Source organism: Phacochoerus africanus, chromosome 3 (assembly GCF_016906955.1).
Source record: "Phacochoerus africanus isolate WHEZ1 chromosome 3, ROS_Pafr_v1, whole genome shotgun sequence".
NCBI lineage: Eukaryota > Metazoa > Chordata > Mammalia > Artiodactyla > Suidae > Phacochoerus > Phacochoerus africanus.
In genome coordinates, this window is record NC_062546.1 from 158,335,323 (window position 1) to 158,357,975 (window position 22,653).

Sequence of the window (22,653 nt, forward strand, 5' to 3'; positions counted from 1 at the left end):
AGCATGTTTTTAAGAAACTGATATATAAATATAAATATCAAAACCTCAAAAACATGATCCATAAAAAAAAGTTGGGCTTTTATTTAAATTTAAAACTTCTGTTCAGTGGAAGACAGAAGTTCAGAGAAAGAAATAAAACACAGCTTGATTGGGGGTAGATATTTGCAAAACACATAGGCATGTGTTAGTAAGCAGAGCAAAGAAACTCATCCATTGCTGGTAGAAATGCAAAATAGTATAGCCACTTTCAGAGACAGTTTTGCAAGTTCTTACAAAACTAGACACAATCTTACCACATAATCTAGTGATTGTGCTCCTCGGTATTTACCAAACTGATTTTAAAATTTATATCCACACAGATCTCCACATGAATGTAGCAGCTTTATTCGAAATTGTCAGACACAGGAAGCAACCAAGGTGTCCTTCAATAGGTGAGTGGATAAATAAATTATGGTATATCTGTACAATGGAGGATTAATCAGTGATAAAGAAAAAGGAGCTAGCAAGTCAGAGACATACATGGATGAATCTTAAATTAATACTGCTGAGTGAAGCAAGCCAAGGTTAGCTTGATGCCAAATATATGATGTTCTGGAAAAGGCAAAACTATGGAAACATTAGATATCAGTGGTTTCAGAAGATCCGGTGACAAGGGAAGAGAATTGCATAGATGTTGTACGGAAAATCTTTTTCAGGACAATAAAACCATTCTGTGTGATATTTTAATAGTGGAGATATGACATTACCCATTTTCCAAAATCCTTATAACTTTCTTGCACAGAGTGAATTTTTATCCAAATATTTTAAAAAAAATGTTTAGAAGGTTGGGAATCCTATGATGGAATGTAGAACATAGCAAGACAATCTAACAGTATTAAAATATATGAAAGAACTTCACTAAAGGGCGTGGAGATAAAAAGCATTAAGTAATTTTTTTAAAAATGAGTGGAATCTCTAAAACTAAAGGTGAAAGAAACTGGAAATAAACATTGTATTCTAGTACATAAAATTAACCTCCATGGGGGTATGGAGTAACAATTCTGATACCACTATACACTTATATTAGAATGGAAAGATTAAGGAAATGGATGGTAGATGGTGTGAGCCAGGTTTCTCACTTTTTTTTTTCACATACATGTACACATGCTATTTTCTCACATTATCATACTCCATCATAAGTAACTAGACATAGTTCTTAGCACTACACAGCAGGATCTCATTGCTAATAAATACAAACTATTGCCTTTGGAATGGTTTAGGTTTCTCACTTTTAGAGTGTGGGATAACAGAGAAACAAAGGAAGGAGGGTAGAATGATTCATCTGGTAATGGATTATAGTTGGAGTCATTGTATTTAGCTTAATGTGGATATAAAGATGGTTACATAAAGAAAGGTATATAGATTTATGTATATACACAAGTTTATACACATGAATTCCTTTGCTCTGTCAGCTGAGAAGACCTAGAAACAATGAACCTCCAGGAGCAATGAACATACCTAGTGCTTGGATTTTGGTTTCTAATACTGTCCTCCAGCAAGAGAAACCAAGATCATTGGAGAAATGGCTTATGCTAGGAATGGGGCAGAAAATATAGAGATGAGCCTATAGTATCTTGTAGTGTTAGAAAATAAGTACTCAAAGAAGAGAAAATTAAAAAAAAAAAAGGAAAGAAAAAGTAAACTAGAGTGGTGCCAAAGGAATACATGAGCCAAATGAAATAGCTGCCAATGGCCAAGCTGTAACAATTTGAGAAAGAAAATAAATGAAATAGTACTGGATTATAGCCCAAAGTATTAAATAACTATGGGTCCCTACTGATATAAATAAATTATCAAATAAATTTTTTAAATGGGAGAGAATAGACATCTCCAATGCAAAAGAATTCCAAGTAATTTATGTAGATACTCTCCCCTCAAAGAAACGGAGCATAATTTTCACTTCTTAACTGTGGTTGTGTACAGTGACTTCTTTCCAAATTACAGTATGCAAAAGGGGAAACAACTTTACAGCAGAGAAACTTGGCAAATGCTATTTCAACAGGTAATCAAGATGTCACCTTGACAGTAGGTATATTGCTACGGTATGATGAAAATGACATTTTACCTCTGTAGTCTTTCTCCCAAAAATCCACAACCCTAATCTGATCATAAGAGAAATGTCAGGTGAAAACCAGTATAGGGACATTCTATAAAATATTTGACTACTACTCTTCAAAAGTGTCAAAACCTTCAAAAACTAGGGAAGTATGAAAAATTGTCACAGCCAAGTGGTATCTAAGGAGACCTGACAACTAAATGTAATTGGTATTCTTGATGGGATTCTGAAACAGAAGAAGGACGTGCATTAAAAACCAGGGAAATCTAGGAAGTTCCCATTGTGGCTCAGCAGTAACGAACCTGACTAGTATTTATGAGGATACGGGTTCAATCCCTGGCCTCACTCAGTGGGTTAAGGATCCGGTGTTGCTGTGAGCTGTGGTATAGGTCACAGCCGCGGCTTGGATCCTGTGTTTCTGTAGCTGTGGTGTAGGCTAGCAACTGTAGCTCTGATTTGACACCTACTCAGGGGACTTCCATATGCTGCAGATGTGGCCCTAAAAACCAAAAAAAAAAAAAAAGGAAATCTTAAGAAAGTATGGACTGTAGTTAATATTAACATCACAACTTTTCTGTAAATCAAAAACTGTTCTAAAATATAAAGTTTATTGAAATGGTACTTAAAAGAAGAAATTATACTCTGAAGGTAAAAAAATTTATCCTCAAAATTTGGGAGGAAAAAAAATATGTCTTTTAGAAAAGATATTCAACTGTGTACATGAGATTAAGGTGTGTGAAACTTAAATACAACCTAAAGTTAACTTGGTTTGATGCAGAGTCTTTCATCTTCCAAATATGTTAAATATACTTTCTTTTGAAGTGATGCGCCAGCTACTTCTGCTACTTAAATGGGTTATTTCCAAACATAATGCCTTTTTAGTTTTCCTATGCTGCTGGTTCTCTGTGACTTTTTAATGAAGATCTTGTTTGTTATTGCTTTTATCTATGCCATTATTTTTCAAAACAATGTGCTTCTTTATTACAGTTTCCAAATAATGAATCAGGAAAACATTACCATTTTACTGAGAAAATGCCATCACCCAACGCATTCTCTTTCTTTCATTACTTGCATATTTTTTTTACCTGAATTCAAAATAATTTATTGCTTTCTTCTAAGAAATGATTCTACAGGTCTCACTGGTATATTGTCTTAACAGATGCATATATATGACAGACACTCTTATTCATGAAAACATAAGAAAATGCATTTGTTTTGAGATCTTAGGTTTCAAATGGTACCCTAAATGTTGTAAATACCAAAAGATGGGGTAAAAAATTAAAAAAAAAAACAACCTGTCTTCATCTTTAAGTATTACTGTGCATTTTAGATATACACAATTAAAAATCAAATAAACTTTAACTTCCCAAGATGAATAATTGGATAAAGGTAAGGATGTCTTACTAGTTAATTATTTGAATTGCATCAATAATATTTTTTCTCTTGTTCACCATGTGAAGTTCTATACCAGAAGAAAAACATAGTGATTAAGTGAACCTTGGTGAAAACCAATCCTCCGACATTTTCTTAAGACAATGCAGATTTTTGAAGGATTCTGTAAACTGTAAAGTGGTGTGTGAAAGGTAATGTTTAATTATATTTTAATCCCTGTGAGAATATGAGTTAGAGATGTGGGAAATCAACAGATTGTTGAAGATGCTAAGGCCATTTTAGGTCATCTGTCACAAGACCAGGATCAAAATGAAATTAGTCTTCAAAAAAAGGATCAGCATACTCTTCCATCTTGTAGCTTCCTCTTGCAGACTTTAAGGGAAGGTCTAAAAATCTCTCCCTTTCACAAAGTGAAGGATCAACAGAGCCTTTTTAGATAACTTTTGCCTTAAACTTATCACTGTGCTTATCTGAATGCTGGGGCACCCACCTCTATTGTTCAAACCTTTTTCCTTCCTGTTGATAAGGTATAATCACATTAGATTAGATTCAAGTCTTCTATTTTCCCACTGTGAATGCCTTCATGGAGGTTGTGATTACAGAAAGTTTCACAGTCAAGCACCATTTGCCCAATAAAGCATGGATAAGCACCTCCAATTTTCCTCAATGGCAGACATATAAAATTGCATAAAATGCAACAATAGGGCTAAAGTAAAGTGGCACATTAGCATTTAAAAATTCTTGAATTTTTCATTTTTAACTAAATCATGTTGAGGATTTTTATTTTATCTTTAATTTTCTTGTCCTTGTTTCAACTTTTTACAAGGAATAGTAATAACATTTGTAGTAATAATAAAAAAATAGTGGTACTTTACATATACCTTACGTTATTTTAAAACTCTGATTAAAATTATATAATACAATCAAAATAAATTCTAACCTTCTTAAATGTGACTCATGTCTGTTATTCTATATCCATCACTTTCTAGATGCACTCTGTACTTGAGCTATTCTAAGTTGCTTGTAATTATGGGAATATGGAATGTTGTCTTTAGCCTCTGGTCCTTTTTGTATGTTTTTCTCTACCTCTCATCCTGTTAACTCATATTCATCCTGCAAATCTTGGTTTAGAAAATTCAGCCCTTTTCACTCTCAAGTTTGGATTAGATGACCTTCATTAGTGCTGACTTTCATAAAATATAGCACTTCCAGTATCAGAATATTTAATGTGTTTTGAAATTGCCTGTATACTGACTGTATTCATTACTGTACACAAAGCCCTTAGTCTTCAGTGTGCAACTATTGCCTGACACATACCCATACCTCGCACATAGGAGGTGATAAGTAGATACTTATGAATGAATGTATGGATAAATGGATGTTGGAGGGATAAATGGGGCTTGAGAAAATCTTAGGAAAAGAAAAACAAATGGGGGCGATGGGCCTGTCCAGGTGACAGGGAGATGAAAGTGCACACGGCAAAAATCCTCCATCATAAGAATGAAAAGGAAAGCTAGGAGTTCCCGTCGTGGCGCAGTGGTTAACGAATCCGACTAGGAACCATGAGGTTGTGGGTTTGATCCCTGCCCTTGCTCAGTGGGTTAAGGATCCGGCGTTGCCGTGAGCTGTGGTGTAGGTTGCAGACGCGGCTCGGATCCCGCGTTGCTGTGGCTCTGGAGTAGGCCGGTGGCTACAGCTCCGATTCAACCCCTAGCCTGGGAACCTCCATATGCCGCGGGAGCGGCCCAAGAAATAGCAACAACAACAACAATAACAACAACAACAAAAGACAAAAAAAAAAGAAAAGAAAAGGAAAGCTAGAGCTGAGAATCTGATAATGGAGCAATAGTGGAGGTGGGGAATACATGAGGCTGGGTTTGAAAGCAGAGAAGATGTTGGAATAGACAGGTTGGAACCAATGATTGTTCTCAATCAGTACAGTAGCAGAGTTCAATGTGTGCTTGAATGTAATTGAATAGAAATACTTAATATTGATTAATGACAGAAATAAGGAGACCAGAAGATAGTTTCAGTAATCCAGGGCAAGGTGGCTAAGGCCTGGGAAAAGCTAGTAGTTCTGAATAAGGAAAGGTGAAATCAAGAATTGCAAACAATGAGAAAATTAGGTCTTTAATCCATTTTGAGTTTTATTTTGCATATCATGCTAGTGCATTTATTCTTTTGGCTTATACATTAATTAATGCTTCGTTAAGCCTCCTTTTTCTTTGGAAAGTTAATAAATCCTTAAACCTCATAATGAATTAATTGATCAGACTAGCAGTATCCCACTATTAAGCATTCCTTGCTCCAGGGTGATAGTTTTCGCAAATTCAACCCACATAAATGTTATGTGTTTTTATGGAACTAAGTTTTCTCTTTTCCTAGTAAGCACAGAGAAGAAGAGTATTAAGAGAAAAATAGAAAAAAAAGAGCTATTTTTTTTGTCTCACTTCATTTATACACTTTAAATATTAAACGAAGACCTATTTAAAGAAGTAAAAGTGAATGATTGTGCCATGATGTATTCATGGCTCTCCTTGCCCCTGTGCCCCTTTAAACAGTACAACATATTTTCCCGATGAGTTAAAACTCTCAATGATGGCCTCACATGACTGGAAAATAACTCACGAGAACAAGATCTGAACCAAGGCTCTGAAATTCATTATGGGAAATGTGCAAAAGCATCCCCCTCAGAAGAGCAGTAGCAAACATAGATGGCATTGTACTTAAGTTAAAAATTCTCTCATGATCCTTGGAACATACTCATAATTATGCAAATTTAAAAGCACAAATTTATTCACATTTTTTCTGAAATGTTAAAAATTAAAATTAATTTTGAACCCAGTAATGACAGGCATGATCTATATTGACCAATACTCTCCTTTGCCTTAATATGATCGGGTCACATTAAAATTCTGGTCAAATTCTCTTTTTATCTACTTAGTGGGAAAACACATTTTTCAAAGTTTATAAATGATGGTTTTATAAAAATGCAAGTATGATCCAGTTATTCCCCGACTTTGAACTGTTCTGTGTATTAGCGTTGCTTTTGGTCTAAGTTCTGATAATTTTAAACTAGCCTATAATCTTCTTCCTATATCTCCCATTCATTGTATGCTGTTTTCCCTTTGCCTTCTAGATCTCAGCCATGCTGATCTTCTTTTGCTTCCTCAGATGTCATTGTTTCCTCCATTCTCAAAACTTGAGCCTGCCAGTCACTCCCCTGGATTAGGATGGAATTCTCTGTCCTGGTAGACTAGGGCAAGTACCCCTATTGTCATTGTCTGAGACCTTTTCTTCATAATACATAACAGTATATAATTGTATTTTTGTATTATGATTTGATTGAGACTCCTGCCCACATTAGTCTTTAAGTATCCTGATAGCAAAGATCTGAGGTGCTTTTTATTATATTCCCTGTACTAGCCCAGAGCCTAGCACCTGGCAAGCACAGAAATATTTACTGAAAGAACAAACAATTTGATTATTGGACAGCACCAGAGCTGCTGCATGGGAAATCATGCCCCTTAGGCTCCAAATTTAGAGCACAAAAGGTGACACGTACTACATTTAGCATATGTCATAGTTTTTGTCAACCCAAGATTTCTAGATCTTCAGAGAGCCATAAAGTAGTGGGGACACTCAAGCTCCAAGAATAATTATGCTCTTATCCTGAAAAATAGTGCACAAAATGATTAAAATACCACCTCTTTTGGACTGTGACATTGGACATCATTTCAGTATTCTAACTCATGCTCATTAAGGGCTTTGATTTGCTTCTATATGTGTATGAGTAATACCAAATGGGAAAAGCATCATTTATAAAAAGCAGTTTAGAAGGCCAAGTTCTTTAGGATAAGATCCACTAAGGAGAAAAGCAGTTGAAGTGGTCTAGAGGCTTAGACAAAAAGAGAAGTGAGGATATCAACTCTCAGTTCTCAGCTGTGCTACTCCCAACTCTATAAATTTTGCACAAATGTCTTAAACCAAGTGAGCCTCAGTTCCTAATCTATAAGACAGGGATAAGAATATTTACTGTATATATGTAAGGTGCTTAACACATTTCTACATTAGAGGGAAGGCACTGTTAGTGGTGAGCGCCAATGTGGATAGTGACAGTAGAATTAGTAACTCCAGTAGACGTATGAAGACAAGAATCAGTTTTTACTAAGGTGTCTTAAATGGCATCTGTAAACAGAATTTTAGCATGTGCATTAGCATGTCTTTTCATAAGTTTAAACCAAGCAGATAGCAAAATATGTTTCAGTGAGGGAATTTTTCCTATCTTAATTGACTGACATGTTTTAGTAAAAATTATAGGAAACTATCTATAATCTAATTTTTAGCTATTTTGACTTTTAAATTGCTTCTACCCTTTGATTTTCTGGCCACATCAAGGTAAATATAATCAAGTTTGCACATTTCCCATGCATCTTTTATTGAGCCAGTTTAATTTTGTAAGTTTGTAACGGCCATTTTTTTTGTTGTCTGAAACATGACAAACATTTTAATCACTGCTAAAAATTACAAAATAATTCTGTTTGTACCTCACACTTACACAGTATTTTCAAGTGGATGTATCTATAATATTTAAAATTTTTAATTTTAGGAGTTGCCGTCATGGCGCAGTGGTTAACGAATCTGACTAGGAACCATGAGGTTGCGGGTTCGATCCCTGGCCTCGCTCAGTGGGTTGGGGATCAAGTGTTGCCGTGAGCTGTGGTGTAGGTTGCAGACGTGGCTCAGATCCCATGTTGCTGTGGCTCTGGTGTAGGCCAGCGGCTACAGATCCAACTTGACCCCTAGCCTGGGACCCTTCATATGCCGTGGGAGCGGCCCAAGAAATGGCAAAAAGACAAAAGAAAAAAAAAACACTGCAAAAAATTACAAAATAATTCTGTTTGTACCTCACATTTACACAATATTTTCAGACAGATGTATCTATAATATTTAAATTTTTAATTTTAGGAGTTCCCGTCATGGCTCAGTGGTTAACAATCCAATTAGTAACCATGAGGTTGCAGGTTTGATACCTGGCTTTGCTCAGTGGGTTAAGGATCCGGTGTTACCATGAGCTGTGGTGGGGGTCGCAAACATGGCTCAGATCCCACATTCCTGTGGCTGTGGCATAGCCTGGCAGCTACAGCTCCAATTCAACCCCTAGCCTGGGAACTTCCATATGCCGTGGGTGCAGCCCTAAAAAGACAAAAGACCAAAAAAAAATTAATTTTATGTACTAGGTGAAAGGAGGTACAGAGCAAATCTTAATTTATTAGAAGACAGTTTTATTGAACCCCCATAATAAAAAGAAAAACTAACACAAGGGTTATTTGCATTCACACAAGGCAAAAATGATTCTCTTATCTCCTAAGTCAATACACAGATATACATCTCTTTTTTTTTTTTGAAAAAAAGAATTTCCATGTCTCACAAATCCATTAACATTTATTTTTACCCTGTGTTCAATTATAAGCTGTAATAAGGATTTTATTTTCAAGTTCTCAAATGTGATGCCAGATCCTTAGGATATAGCAAAATATAAACACTGATATGAAAATTGTATTTCTACCAAGATGGACATTTGCAATACGCTTCAGAGTGTCTATCAATTCTCTGCAGACTATATCCCAATGGTTGTACATGTTCTCATTTTTCTTAAGAGTATGTCAGAAATTTGAAGGAGTCTCTCTGTCCCTGGATCTTTGAAGTGAAGGCCATTATATGAGAGAAGACACATTTTGTGCACTCATGAATCTTACATCATGGAGAATATGGACCAAAAAATGTAAGAAATGTGTGTATAAGTATGTCTCATAATGGGAAAAGCAGCAGCATCTACTTTATATTCATTCATTCATTAAGCATCTTTTGAGAATTAAAGTACAAGCAAATTATTCTAGGTTTTGGAGATAAAGTCACAAAAAAAAACCCAATAAATCTTTAGTCTTATTGAAGCTATATTATAGAAGTGGTGACAATAAACAAGCTCAACAACAATAACAAAAGTCACACATTAGAAAGCAATTAATGTTAATGAGACAAATAAGGCAGAAAGTGAACCTAGAAACTATGGTAGCAATGGGAGCGGTTGCAGCTTTAGACAGGGAATGTCTCGCTGAGGATATGATTTTTGAAAAATGATCGAAAGAAGTGTTTTGAATCAAATCACTGAAAGACAAGCCTTCCAGGCAGATGAAATACAAATTAAAATAGGGAATGTACAGGTGGTTGCATACCTTGCTTATTCAAGAAGCAGCAAGGGGATCTACACTCCATGCAGTGGGAGTAATAAGCAAGGGACAGATTTATAGGAGATAAGGTAGTTATGTTGTGAGCCACATGGGAAGTCCTGTAGGAGATAAGGTAATCAGGCCCTGTAGGTCATTATAAGAATTGTGTCTGTTGTCTGACTGAAATTGTGTGACTTTGGAGGATTTTGGACAAAAGAATAACATGAATAGACATGTTAAGGAGTCTTACTCTGATTTCTGAGCTGAGAATATACTTTAGGAGTATAGCCATGAAGTCAAGGTGACAGGTTAGGTAAGAAGACAATGTCATCATCAAGGTGAGGTATGATTATTATCATTTGGACAAGTAGTAACAATGGAAGTGGTAAGAAGTAGTAGACTGCATAGATTTTAAAGGCAGAGCTCACAAAATAATGACAACACATTGGATGAGGCACATAAAAGAGATCAGTAAAATGACTGGAAGGCTTTTATTCTGAGCACATTGAAAATAGAGGTATCATTTACTACCATGAGGAAGTGTGGGGTACAAGCAGAGTTGAGGAGCATGTTATTCCAGAACCTCAGCTTTTGACATATCGTGTTGGAGATGCCTATTAAACATCCAAGTACAGTTTTCCAATAGATGGTTTGATATATGATCCTGGAATTCAGAGGAGAGGTCCTGGCTGAAGCTATTCATTTGGGAATAAGAGAATCATCAGAATATACAGTGTATCACCAAAAAAAAGTGGATAAAAAGTAAAGTGAAAGGGGTTCCTAGGATTCTGAATCAAAATTTAGAGATGAGGGAAACAACAGGAACCAGCAAATGTGACCAGTGAACTAGAGGGAAAAAAGCAAGCATGTAATCATGGGAGTGAGAAAAAAAAATGTATTAACTCTGCTATATGCTGCTGAAGTTTAAGTAATAGGGAATTGACCACTAGATTTGACAACATGGAGGTCACTTTTCACCTTGACAAGATCATGTTCAGAGCCTAGTTAGGGCAAAACTTGATAGAGAATTGTAGATTAAAATTTAAGATCATAACAATTGACTTCCTTTTCAATGGTTATTTCTGCAAAAAGGATAGAAAAGAGGCAGGATCTAGCAAGAAAAGTAGAGTCAAGAAAAATGCTCTTCTGTGGGTGGGAGAAATAACACATCTTTATCTACCTATGGAAATGATCTGGGAGATGTGGATAATGGATGAGCAGTTCATAAGATGGTTCATATTTTAACATTCCCATTATGGCATCTGGGTGGAGAATACACTTGACAGGAACAAGAATGTAAGCAGATCAAACTAAGTAACAAGAATGGAAATGGTGAGAAATAATTCTAATCAGGATAGATTTTGACGGTAAAAGGGGAAAATTAATAAAAATAATTTCCTTGAGCAGGTGATAGGTGAAGAAATCTAATGAACAAGTGTATGCATTTAGCTTTAAATAAAAGCATGGAAGCACAACAATAAAAACAAGAGAATATGAACATGGACAGAGCTAGGTATATAGATGGAGTGATGGAGCCTTGTAAGTGTTTTTTTTTTTTTTCTTTTGCTTCTATTTTCTCAGTAACATAAGAAAATAAGTGTAAGCTTAGGATGTGGAACATCTAGAAATGGACTGAGGAAAAAGGAAAGTGTGGGAAACTATCATTAGTAGAATAGAAGATAGAATAGAATAAGGAACTATGGCTGGGCACATTTAAGAGTTCATTTGAGGTACATGATTATGAATTTGAAGTCAGACTAGCTGGAAGTTTTCATGTTTTCCTTCAGTTATTTTCAGCTACATAAGTATAAACACAGAGTTGGGTTTAGCCAGAATGTAGTTTAGCCAGACAAATACAACCTAAAGAGGCAAAGAAATTGACAGAGTAAGTGAGGAAATATTAGTCTTCAATTGCTGCCATAGCAAATCACCATTAATGTAGCAGCTTAACACAAATGTGTAATCTTACAGTTTTGTAGTTCAGAAGTCTAACATGGGTCTCACTGGGCTAAAATCAAGGTATCAACAGGGTTACATTCTTTTCTGGAGATTCCAGGAGAGAATACATTTCTTTGCATTTGCCCATTTTCTAAAGGTGGCCCACATTCCTTGGCTCATGGACCCCTTCTTACATCTTCAAATCCAATAACGACTTTGCACATCATCATGCCTTTCTTCCATAACCACACGTCTCTCTGACCAAAGCAGGAAAACGGTTTCCTCTTTTAAGGACTCATGTGATTGAATTGGATAATTTCTTCATTTTAATGGTCTTACCTTAATCACATTGTTGTGGCTTTCTGTCAAGAGCAGAGTTCTGATTTTCACAATTTTGCCAGTATTTTTGTTGTATTTATGAAGTGGATTTATGGAGTTTCTCATTCACTCTGACATTTAATAAATCCCTATTGCTGCTTGGAGAGTGGGCTGGAAGGCATTGTAGATGGAGGATACCCCCAATGAGGTGGCATTTGCAGTGCCCTGAAGAAGAATGGTGATACCTTGGGCATGTAGTTGCAGAGCTATAAAGGTGAGACTTGAAGGGACTTGCGGTATATTTATCCTTCTTACTGACTGATTCCAAATCTTTTAACACTTACTTCCTCTCTCATTCAATCAAGGATATAAGAGGAAGCAATAAAACTTCATGCTTTTACTTTACCTATTTTACTAATTCATAGGAGAACAAGTCTTAACTCCTATAACTTTATCCTACTGTTAGTAGCTTTTTAAAACTCTTTGGTTTGCAAGGAGTAGACATGTTCTAACCTGGGTCATGTGCCCTTGTGTAAGCCTATCCAGACTTGTATTTGGATTAATTCTTACTTAAACACAGACTTTCAATTACTGTGTAATTCACAGGCACTTGTATCCATACCTTTTTCTCCTCAGCCTAGGTGTATACACCCATGAGGTCTGATTGTTCCACTGAGGGTACAGTTTAGACGAGTAGCTTTTCTCCGAACCTTAAGGCTTTCTAAACTAGGAAGGCCCTGCTTCATCCTGGTTGGCTCTATTTATTTTGTTCTTTATGCCTCCTAAAAATTAAACAAATAGGTTTTGATTCAATTTGAGTCGAAACATTAATGACAAAAACATTGGTAAAGATTTTTCTAAACATAAAGTGACCAATAAAAGGATTTTTTATTCTAGAAACACATTTTGGTGAACATTCTCTTCAAAAATAAGTCAAATGCTGATATATTCTTTTCTGTTTCACTCAATTGTAATTCACATCTCATATCTACACTAATAGAAAAGTAAACACACTTTTTCTCTGAAGAAACCAATGCCTATTCATGCATCATGCCATGTGTCCCTTTTGCTACCAGATAAACACCACATGCTAATGACCTCCGTCAGTCTTAGAGACTGACACTATCTAGAGGGTAGAGTAATACTAAGAATAGTATATATTTCATTTTATTTCTCCTAATTAAGAACAAAGTAGACAGACCAAAAAGAGTTTTAGTGGAATTGTACATTATTAAAATTTATGTAGAAGTCTGTTCTAAGTCACACTAAGTCAAATTTATAAATGTCCTGTCTACAAATTACTGTAATTAAGCCTAAGAGATAATTTGAACAAAAGTAATTTTCTTTTTCTTATCTGTGATCATGACTGGACTGTCATTTAAAAAAAAAGACTTTGGCCTTACACTTGAAAGTTGTTCTTCAGACTGTAAAAGGAATATCTAGTGAATGATTTGATGTGGTTCAAATTTTAAAACGAATAGATTACTTTTAAGACCTACTACCAATATTTGGTAGTATGTTCATTTATTTTTATATTTGAATGAAATATTTTGATGTGTTTTCTAATTTAGAATCAAGGAATGAACATAATACTCAGGTTTTAAGTTTCCAATAAATAATTTATGCTTATATATATGAGCTTTTCAAGGTCAAGGACTTACTGAATTTTCTAATACTAAGATTCAAAACAGTATATGGTTATTCTGGAATGATCATTGAGTGTGCAGGAGAAAGATGAGCAGAAATATTCTTGGCACATAGGTTTTAGACTTCAACCCAGGGTTGTGGTGGTCAAAATCTCTTCCCACAAAAATATCCCAAAGATTCAAAACACCAACAAGAGTCTTATTTTATTGCCTTCTTTATTCTGTGTTTAACCCGATTGTTGTGTCTTCTCCATTACCCATGCCTTTAATTAAATTCAGAATTCTCTAGCTGATATCTCTCCAAGAAATCTTCTGATACTTCTAACCAATCTTTTATTATTTGCCTCATAGCATTATGATGTGGTTTGTAATAGAATTTAGAAGATATTTTTGCTATGGAAAGATAGCTTAGAGACAGATGATCTAGGCTCTTTTATAGGCAAAAATATCAAAACCTAGAGAATCATAGGGACTTGTTCAAGTTTAGACATTGTATTGGGGCAGAAGCAGGAACTGACCTAAGGTCCACTTTAAAGCAATTCAGAGTTGATGAGATCCCATGTCATCCAAAACACATTTGTTCCAATGTCTACTTTTTTTTTTTTGGTCTTTTTGCCATTTCTTGGGCCACCCCTGTGGCACATAAAGGTTCCCAGGCTAGGGGTCCAATCGGAGCTATAGCTGCCAGCCTACTCCAGAGCCACAGCAACGTGGGATCCAAGCCACGTCTGCAACCTACACCACAGCTCACGGCAACACCAGGTCACTAACCCACTAAGCAAGGCCAGGGATCGAACCTGCAACCTCATGGTTCCTAGTCGGATTTGTTAACCACTGAGCCACGATGGGAACTCCCTCCAATGTCTAATTTTAAATCAACATATCTGAATCATGTCAAAGAATAGCAGGAAAGCACACAATATATACCACAAGCTCAAGCCGGTTCCACCATGGCAGATATGCATACCACATGCATAGAGTAAATGTAAATGAAGTGAGAGAAATGTCAGTTTAATATATATGACTGTCATAAAAACCTATGTGCAGCAAAATAAGGCATTCCTAGAACTTTGACAAACTGAACAGGGAAATCAAGAATAATAGCTAGCAAGTGTAGTGAGTGATTTGTGGAAATGATCCACCCTGAAGAACAGAGAGAAAATGGGTGAAGAAAAAGCTTCCATCAGAATGACTATAGCAGTCTCAATTATACAATTTTTATCCTAATCATAATAATAAATGATTATGTAGCTTAAATCAATTGTAGAAATGGATGGAGTTTATCATAGACACAATCAGTGGTACTGAAACCTGTCTGAAGGAAAAAAATGTCAGTGTAAGGGGATTTATCAGAATGGCGATTATTATTTGTTTCTAGTAAACTCTTTAAAAACCCATTTCTTTGGCTTCACTCTTTTCTATATAGACTTTTTTATTAACATACCTGTCACCTTCTTTGACAGCACAATCTCCTAAAGGATCTAACGTTAATTAGGAAAATTGTGTCAGGGATTGGAGAATCTGTCAGTTTTTAGCATCTGTACACATGAAGCACTAAATTTGAAGATCATAATCATTCTTGGATTAAAGGAGAATTTTCTGTTTTGAGGCAGAAGCAATATTTAAGGTTTCTTTGTTGCCTGGATAAAATATACCTTCTCACTAGTCTGCTTTCTTTCCTCTCATTCCATATTCACTGTGCTCATTCATTCACCTCATTGCCAATTTGGACTCTGAGAGGCTCTATTATTTGGAGGGCAGTGATTTAGAGGTAAGAACATCTGGTATTCCAGGACTGGGAAAAAATGCCCCCTTAGTGAGTTAATAGGCATTCTGACTTAAATATTTTGAGTTTTTCTAGTGTTTCTCTTAGCTCTCTCATATTCTAGATTTACAAATCTGAAGTACAGCCCACAAAATGTACTTATTCCACTCTGTGTATCCCCACATGTGATGTCCCACCTAAGTGAAAGGCTGCTTCCTGTTGTCCTTTCAAATCATCATAAATGTTGTCATAAAACTGATGCATATTTTTTTAATTAGAAAGTTGTGAAATAAACATGAAATTTTAAAACATGAGAAGAAAATAGCATAAAAAGAAAGCCAGCTCTATTTTTTCATTTCTTCTAAATGCTCTCTGAACTCTAAAACTCTCTCTTTTAGCTTCATTCCCCCTCATAAAGACCTCTTTATTAAACATTCTTGCCAGCTTCTTTGAGAGGCTAAGCTCCTGGAAGACAGGAATTCAATAGTAATAGCTTTTGTATCCCTGGAATCTGGCACAATGTCTGTTATATAATGGCCACTAAATAATTTTTTTAATAATGAGAAAATTAATGAACAAATTTGCTTTCTGACAGAAAGAAACAATTCATTCTTTCCTATATGTCTCATATGTTTATAGGATCTCTAAGTAATCATTATCAATAACAAAGAGAATTGATTGAGTGCCTGTTTAGATAATATAATTGTATTCAAATAATGAGCAAGCATATTCTTTCTCTTCTGAACTAGATGACTCCTTTGTTTTGAAGTACTGAAGTTCAAAATAGTATTCAAGATAATTTGTTAATAAATACATTAAAGGAGGAAAACAATTATACAAAAATGAAGATACAGGAGTAGATGAATAAAGAGAAAATCCAGAAATATTTCTTATAATGGATTCCTCTAGAGTTATGACTCCAAATATGAAAGTCACAAGGTAGAGGTTTGCCTTCCATGTTGATCAGAAAAGCCTTGGAATTTTAAACAACTTACTTTATAATTCTTTATTAGGTAATATTTACTGCCCTTGCTTTCATTACTCTTGGACATTGGACACAGTATGAATCTATGTTGATCATTTATTCCAACATCTGTGTAATCGTGTAAGAGGAAACAGGTCATTGTTCAGCATAATAATAGTGCATTACAGTACCATTATAATGGCAAGTAATTGAAAGAGAGCAGGTGTTTTCCCAGTAGATGTTTGTGATAAGCAAAAGATCACTTCTCCCATACTCAAGTAGGCCATTGCCATGATAAAGATGACAGTAGTTTGGAAAATTATAAAGCTCCCATTTAGTCAAAGTGTGTCCTTGTCTATGACTCTGTAATCACTTTTTAATGGGCTATGCTGACTAACTGAACATGCATTATCTATGGTTCTCATAGTTTTTATTGCCTAACCTCTTAAGTACATCCCTTCATTATTTCCATGCTACAGGCTACTTGTCTTTTTTTGCTTTAAAGTTAACATCATCACCAAACTTGTGAATGCTACATTTCCAACTTCTCTTCAAATACTATGGAAAATCTAAATGTTTTAAAAAATAAAAATTCAGGAAAAAATTCTGGAGAAACTAATTGCTAGATCATGGCACTTATTTTTAAAGTTTTACTACTTTTATAACAAAATAGCCATTTGGAGTTATGCATATACATCAGTCTTCATAGACAATTTGACATTCTTTTTAAGAATTTCAGCTCCAGATTTTCAGATCAATGATGGAAATTAATTGATATTAATTAATTAATTAAACAAGCTATGATTATTATTTTCTACCACTTCTAGTTCAGGATCAACATTCTGATAATTACATTCCTGAACCCACCTTCCAGGTTGTTTTTTTGAAGTGTAGTGCAATATTTCAATGGCTGCTAACCTTAATAATATAGTAATATCTCCAAAGAAGAAATTCAAGATAGCTTATGTTGACATGACTGAAACTATCTTGACTTTTTAAGGCAAGTTTTCATATGGCCTCAATATCTACAGTATCAGATGGTTGGTGGTTATTTCCCCTACTTATTTGTTGCATATTCTGAGTCCAACATCAAAGCCTCAGCTGGAACATCAGGTAGAAAAGTACTATCTGGCATATTTAGGTTTTGCCAAATCCAAATGCCAGTGTAAATCCAAGGCCATAGTGCTCTGTTCAGAGACATACCACCTATAAATATTAAAATTCACATCTTAAACCTAATAGTGAACTATTAAGTGAACTGTTAATATAATTACAGTGAATATAGTGAATTAATGGTGAACTATTAATATAATGATAAAAGAAAATGATAGTTTTAATTGCGTAAACTAGAATTAATTTAATTAATTAAATTGAAAACGAGAATAACTCAATCAAAAATATTTCTGGTGATTTTGTTCAACAAAACACGCTTTTACTATACATATACTTTGTGCAAAATAATATGGCAATTATAAGGGGAGCAGAAGTGGCACAAGCAAGGAGCAATACAAAGTAAGACACAAATCCTGATTTCAGTATACCTAAAAATAGTATTTTTTTAAATAGAGAAAATGATAAAATACCTTTTATAATCTATGTAATTTTATGATTTGGGTGTTTGCTATTTTTTTCTGTATTGGAAAAACTCTGTCTCTCCTTTACACAGAACACTTCTGAAACTAGATGTGTATAGGTTTTCCACACATCAAGCAATTATGTAACACCTGCTGGTGTCCTACAATTCAATTCAGTTCTGACAGTATCTACCTGGGGTTATCATTAGATACTGCAGGTTAAGTGATTAGTCCAGCAAGACTGTACCCCTACCCACTTCTCCCTCATTTCAGACACCAGTCCCAAGTCTAAGTTGTCATCTGTACTTCTAACCTCCTGGCTGTAGATTGGAGGTTTTTGTGAACCTTTCCTGGAGTTCAGTTAATTTCTAGAGCAGCTCAAAGAACACAGGAAAACATTTTACTTATTAGATTACCACTTCATTATAAAAGGATATAACTCAAGAACAACCAGATAAAAGAGATGCACAGGACAAAGTGTGTGAGAGAGCCACTCTTCCAGTACCTCCAGGTGTTCACCAACCTATAAGCTTCCCAAATTCATACTATTGGGAATTTTAAGGAGGTTTCATCACTTATACATGAATGATTATTAACTCCATTTTCAGCCCCTCTCTCTTTTTTGGAAAATAGAGGGTGGGATAAAAATTCCAAGCTCCTAATCATGGCTGCGATGGGCTTTTTGGTGACCAGCCTTCATCCAAAAGCTCATCAAGAATCATCTCATTAAATCAAAAATCATACCTATCACCCAGAAAATCCCAAGGGATTTAGAATTTCAGTGTCAGAGGCTGTTATCACTCAGGAAATTACAAAGGTCTTTCTTAGGAGCTCTGTATGTCAGAAACCAGGAAATATGTAAGAAATGTATTTCCTATTATTTCAAAGTTTGTTGAAAGCAGAATAAGCTAAACTATAATAGAGATTCGAGAAAGTAATAAGTGACTGTTATCTGATGGCTTGGCTCATGGAAAGCTTTATGAATGAGGTAGCATTTTAAAGAATGGTAGAAGTCAAAAAAAGGTAAAATAAAACAGTAAGGAGAGGTGTAGAAGTGGGACAATATATAGTGTGTTAAGGAAACATCCAGGTGTCCAAATTCAGCATCTTGAAGAATAATGAGATGAATCTGGAGAAACAGGTGGGAGCCAGATCACTGAGTGCCTTAAAATGCGGGCCTGACAAGTTTAAGCTCTAGGCAATTGGAAGTACTGGCAGTTTCTGTTTTGTTTGTTTTTTAGCAGATGGCTCAATTTTATTAGAATTCTGCTTAAGAAAGAATAGCCTTTTAGTCTTGTGCTGGGTGGAATTCAGGAGTGGAAGCAAAATGAGAGACCTTTACTCTATATGGTGCAGACTCAAGCCCTGGATTGAAATGATGATGGTAAAAGAGAGAACTGATGTGGGTGAAATTATTTCCCTTTTGAGATCTTGAAAGAAAATCTTTCTACATCCCTTATGCAACTATTATCTTGTCATATTTTAACAGTGAAAGTCTATCATTAACATTTTCTGCAGTAATTTATCTTGCTAAATACTAAAATAGTTTGTTTGCAGTGTGAAACTTTATTTTCCATGCTGTCTCTGTGAATGTGAAAGTGGTCTGAAGGTTGGAAAAATATTGGAAGTTAAAGAGATATTTTGTGGTCAAACATATTCATATTCAGGGTTTTTCATTTGTTGTCTTCCAGAGGTCTTTTTAAGAATCAGTTTGGCTTCCAAACTAATAGCTCAAAGAATATAATAAAATTTAGAAGCCATAAACATATAGCATAAATAACCAGTAAAAGGAAGAAAACTCAATACATAGTTGTAGAACTGATTTAACTGTTGGAACTGAGTGATGCAATAAACTTGTTGGGAAAATAAGGCATAAAAATAGAAGCTAGCCATCTGAAAATATGGACCTCAATAAAGTAGAGAAGCATGTATTCTTTCATTCATTTATTCACTCTATCATGACTTAGCCATGACCTAGACATTATATTTGACAGAAAAGTGACTTTGTGTTTTTAATCAGTTATTAATTGTTTAGTATGAAACATTTGAAATGTTTTCTAGTATTTAAGGACTATAAAGCATAAGTAAATATACTAATATTTAAGGCAATCTTCTACATAATTATTTTCTTTAATAAATTCATACTATGAATCAAATATATGAGCAATGGTGTTCCTTAGATTTATCCTTAAAGTAGCAAACACTTGGACACCATGTGAATTTCTGATTATTTTGGTATATATGTGTTGCTATTTACATATTGATTGTACCTTTAAAAATCATTTTATAGTTGTCTATTTATCAACATGAAAAAATACTTAATATATTATTAAATTTTTAAAGCCAAGCTAAAATTTACATAGTATAATTTATCATCTATATAGATAGAGAAGAAAAAAATTTTATAAATGTGTGCATTATAAAATGTATTGATTACTTTTAGAATCATAATAGCAGTTATTTCTGAATGAGGGGCTTAAAGAATGATTTTTATTTACCCTAATATTTTTCAAAACATAATTTTACAATTGGAAAGGAAAACATATATTTCAACCTTACCAGTTTAAATATTTCATATTTTAAGGGATATCTGAAGATGGAAAATTTTTCAAATAAAATACTGTGGGCATTCTTTTAGCCCAGTTTAAATTGTACTAGAGAATAAAGGAGCCGTTCCCTAGTAGCCTAGTAGTTAAAGATTCAGCATTGTCACTGCTGTGGCTTGGGCTTGACCCTAGCCTGTGAATTTCTGCATTCCATGGGGCACCCCCCCAAAAAAAACAAAAAAGATTAAAGGGAAGTTTATAAAACTTATTCTAATTCAGACTTATTCTAATTTTCAACAGTGGGAAGAGTGTGCATTACATGAATAGAAAATATATAATTAAAATAACTTCAATATAAAATATATGGTTGTCGTGAAACCCATTGATATTAAAGCACACGAGAGAAAGTAAGCCATTCCCAGAATTTTAACAAGATGAAGAATGAAATCCAGAAGAATAGCAATCAAATATTATAAGCCACCTGTGGGCAATTGCCTACTAGAAGAAGCAGAAAGTAAATCCAGGAATAAAACACTTAGGTCTGGCCGGATTTATAAGAGAGACAAGAGCAGGTAAAAAAGCAAGTCTCCAGCTGTAATCTAATCCTAAAAATAAATGAGGATGTGTCATAATCCATTATAAAAATAGATGAAGCTTACCCTTGTCATAACAGTTGTCATAATAGAATTTACATTACACAAAATATTTTCCTAATACAATATTCTTTAAAAGGACCCTAAAACTGAAATAATGAAAGTAAAAAATGACACTGGTACTGGATCTCACCTTTTACAAAGTACATTTCATTAACCATGTTTTCCTACTTTTTAAAACTTTCTCTTTTCAGATAACTGTAGATATATGTAAAAGTGTGAGAAATAATATGGAGGATATACTTGTCATCCAGTGTCCCATAATGATAACATTTTGCATAACTGTAATGCTATATCACAACCAGAAAGTGAACATTTATACAATCCATTGACCTTATTCAGATTTCAGCAGTATTATATGTTATCATTTAGTTCTAGTTTATATGTTATCATTTAATTTAGTGTATATTTAGTTATATCTAATTTTGTCACATGTATAGATTTGTGTGACTATGACAGAGTCAAGATACAGAATAGTTCCATCAACAGAATCCCTTCGGATATGCTTTTATGGCCAAAGCTACTTTCTTCCTCCCATGATCTTGACCCCACCACTAATCTGTTCTTCATTTCTGTAATTGACATCTCAAACATACTGTATCAGTGGAATCATACAGCATGTTATCTCTTGAGATTGGCTTTTTACATTCAGCGCAATTCCCTGGAGATTCATCTAAGGTGTTATAGGGATCAGTGATTTGTTCGTTTTTATTGTTGAGTGGTAGTCACTGTTGTCAGAGATAACGATTCCTTCCACTTTATTATCCTTTTCAAGATTTTTTTTTAACTATTCTAGTTTGACTTTCCATATAAATTTTAGAATAATTTTATCTGGGTCTAAAAAAAACTTGCTAAATTTTTTATAAGAATTGCATTAAACCTATGGCTCAATTCTGGGAGAGGTGAATCTTCTTTTCTACATTGAGTGTTCCAAACTATAAATATGATATGTTTCTCCTTTTATTTGGGTCTTTTTAAAAATGTTTTATTAGAGTATAGTTGTGTTACAATGTTGTGCCAATTTCTGATGTGCAGCAAAGTGACCCATTAATACATATAGATACATTTCCTTTCTTAAATGAACTTAAAAATATGGAACGCTTCACAAATTTGCCTGTCATCCTTGCACAGGGACCATGCTAATCTTCTCTGTATCATTCTAATTTTAATGTATGTGCTGCCAAAGCAAGCATTATAAGATCTTTTTTTATAATTTCTTCCATCGGTATTTATAATTTCCACAAGGATTTTGTACAAATTTTATTGTATTTATACCTAAGTATTTAATTTTTATTGGAGTGATTATAAATGTTCCATAGATATGCATTATTAGCATATAGAAACAGATTGATTTTTGTGTGTTGGTCTTATATCCAGTAGCCTCGCCTAAGTGACTTATTAGTTCTAGGATATTGGGTTTATTTGTTTGGATGGTTTTTGTTTTGTGTTGTAGACTTCTTGCTGTTGTTGACATAGGCAATCATGTAATTTAAAATTGGAGACAAATTTTCTTCCTTTCTAATCTGTATGCT

General features: G+C 34.5%; 1 non-coding gene across 1 annotated transcript; it reads right to left on the bottom strand.

Annotated features, from left to right (window-relative positions):
• Positions 1–22,207: 22,207 nt before the first annotated feature.
• On the bottom strand, positions 22,208–22,310 carry LOC125123854 (U6 spliceosomal RNA). Its single transcript, XR_007134223.1, has one exon. It is a non-coding gene; the product is annotated as a U6 spliceosomal RNA (small nuclear RNA).
• Positions 22,311–22,653: the final 343 nt, after the last annotated feature.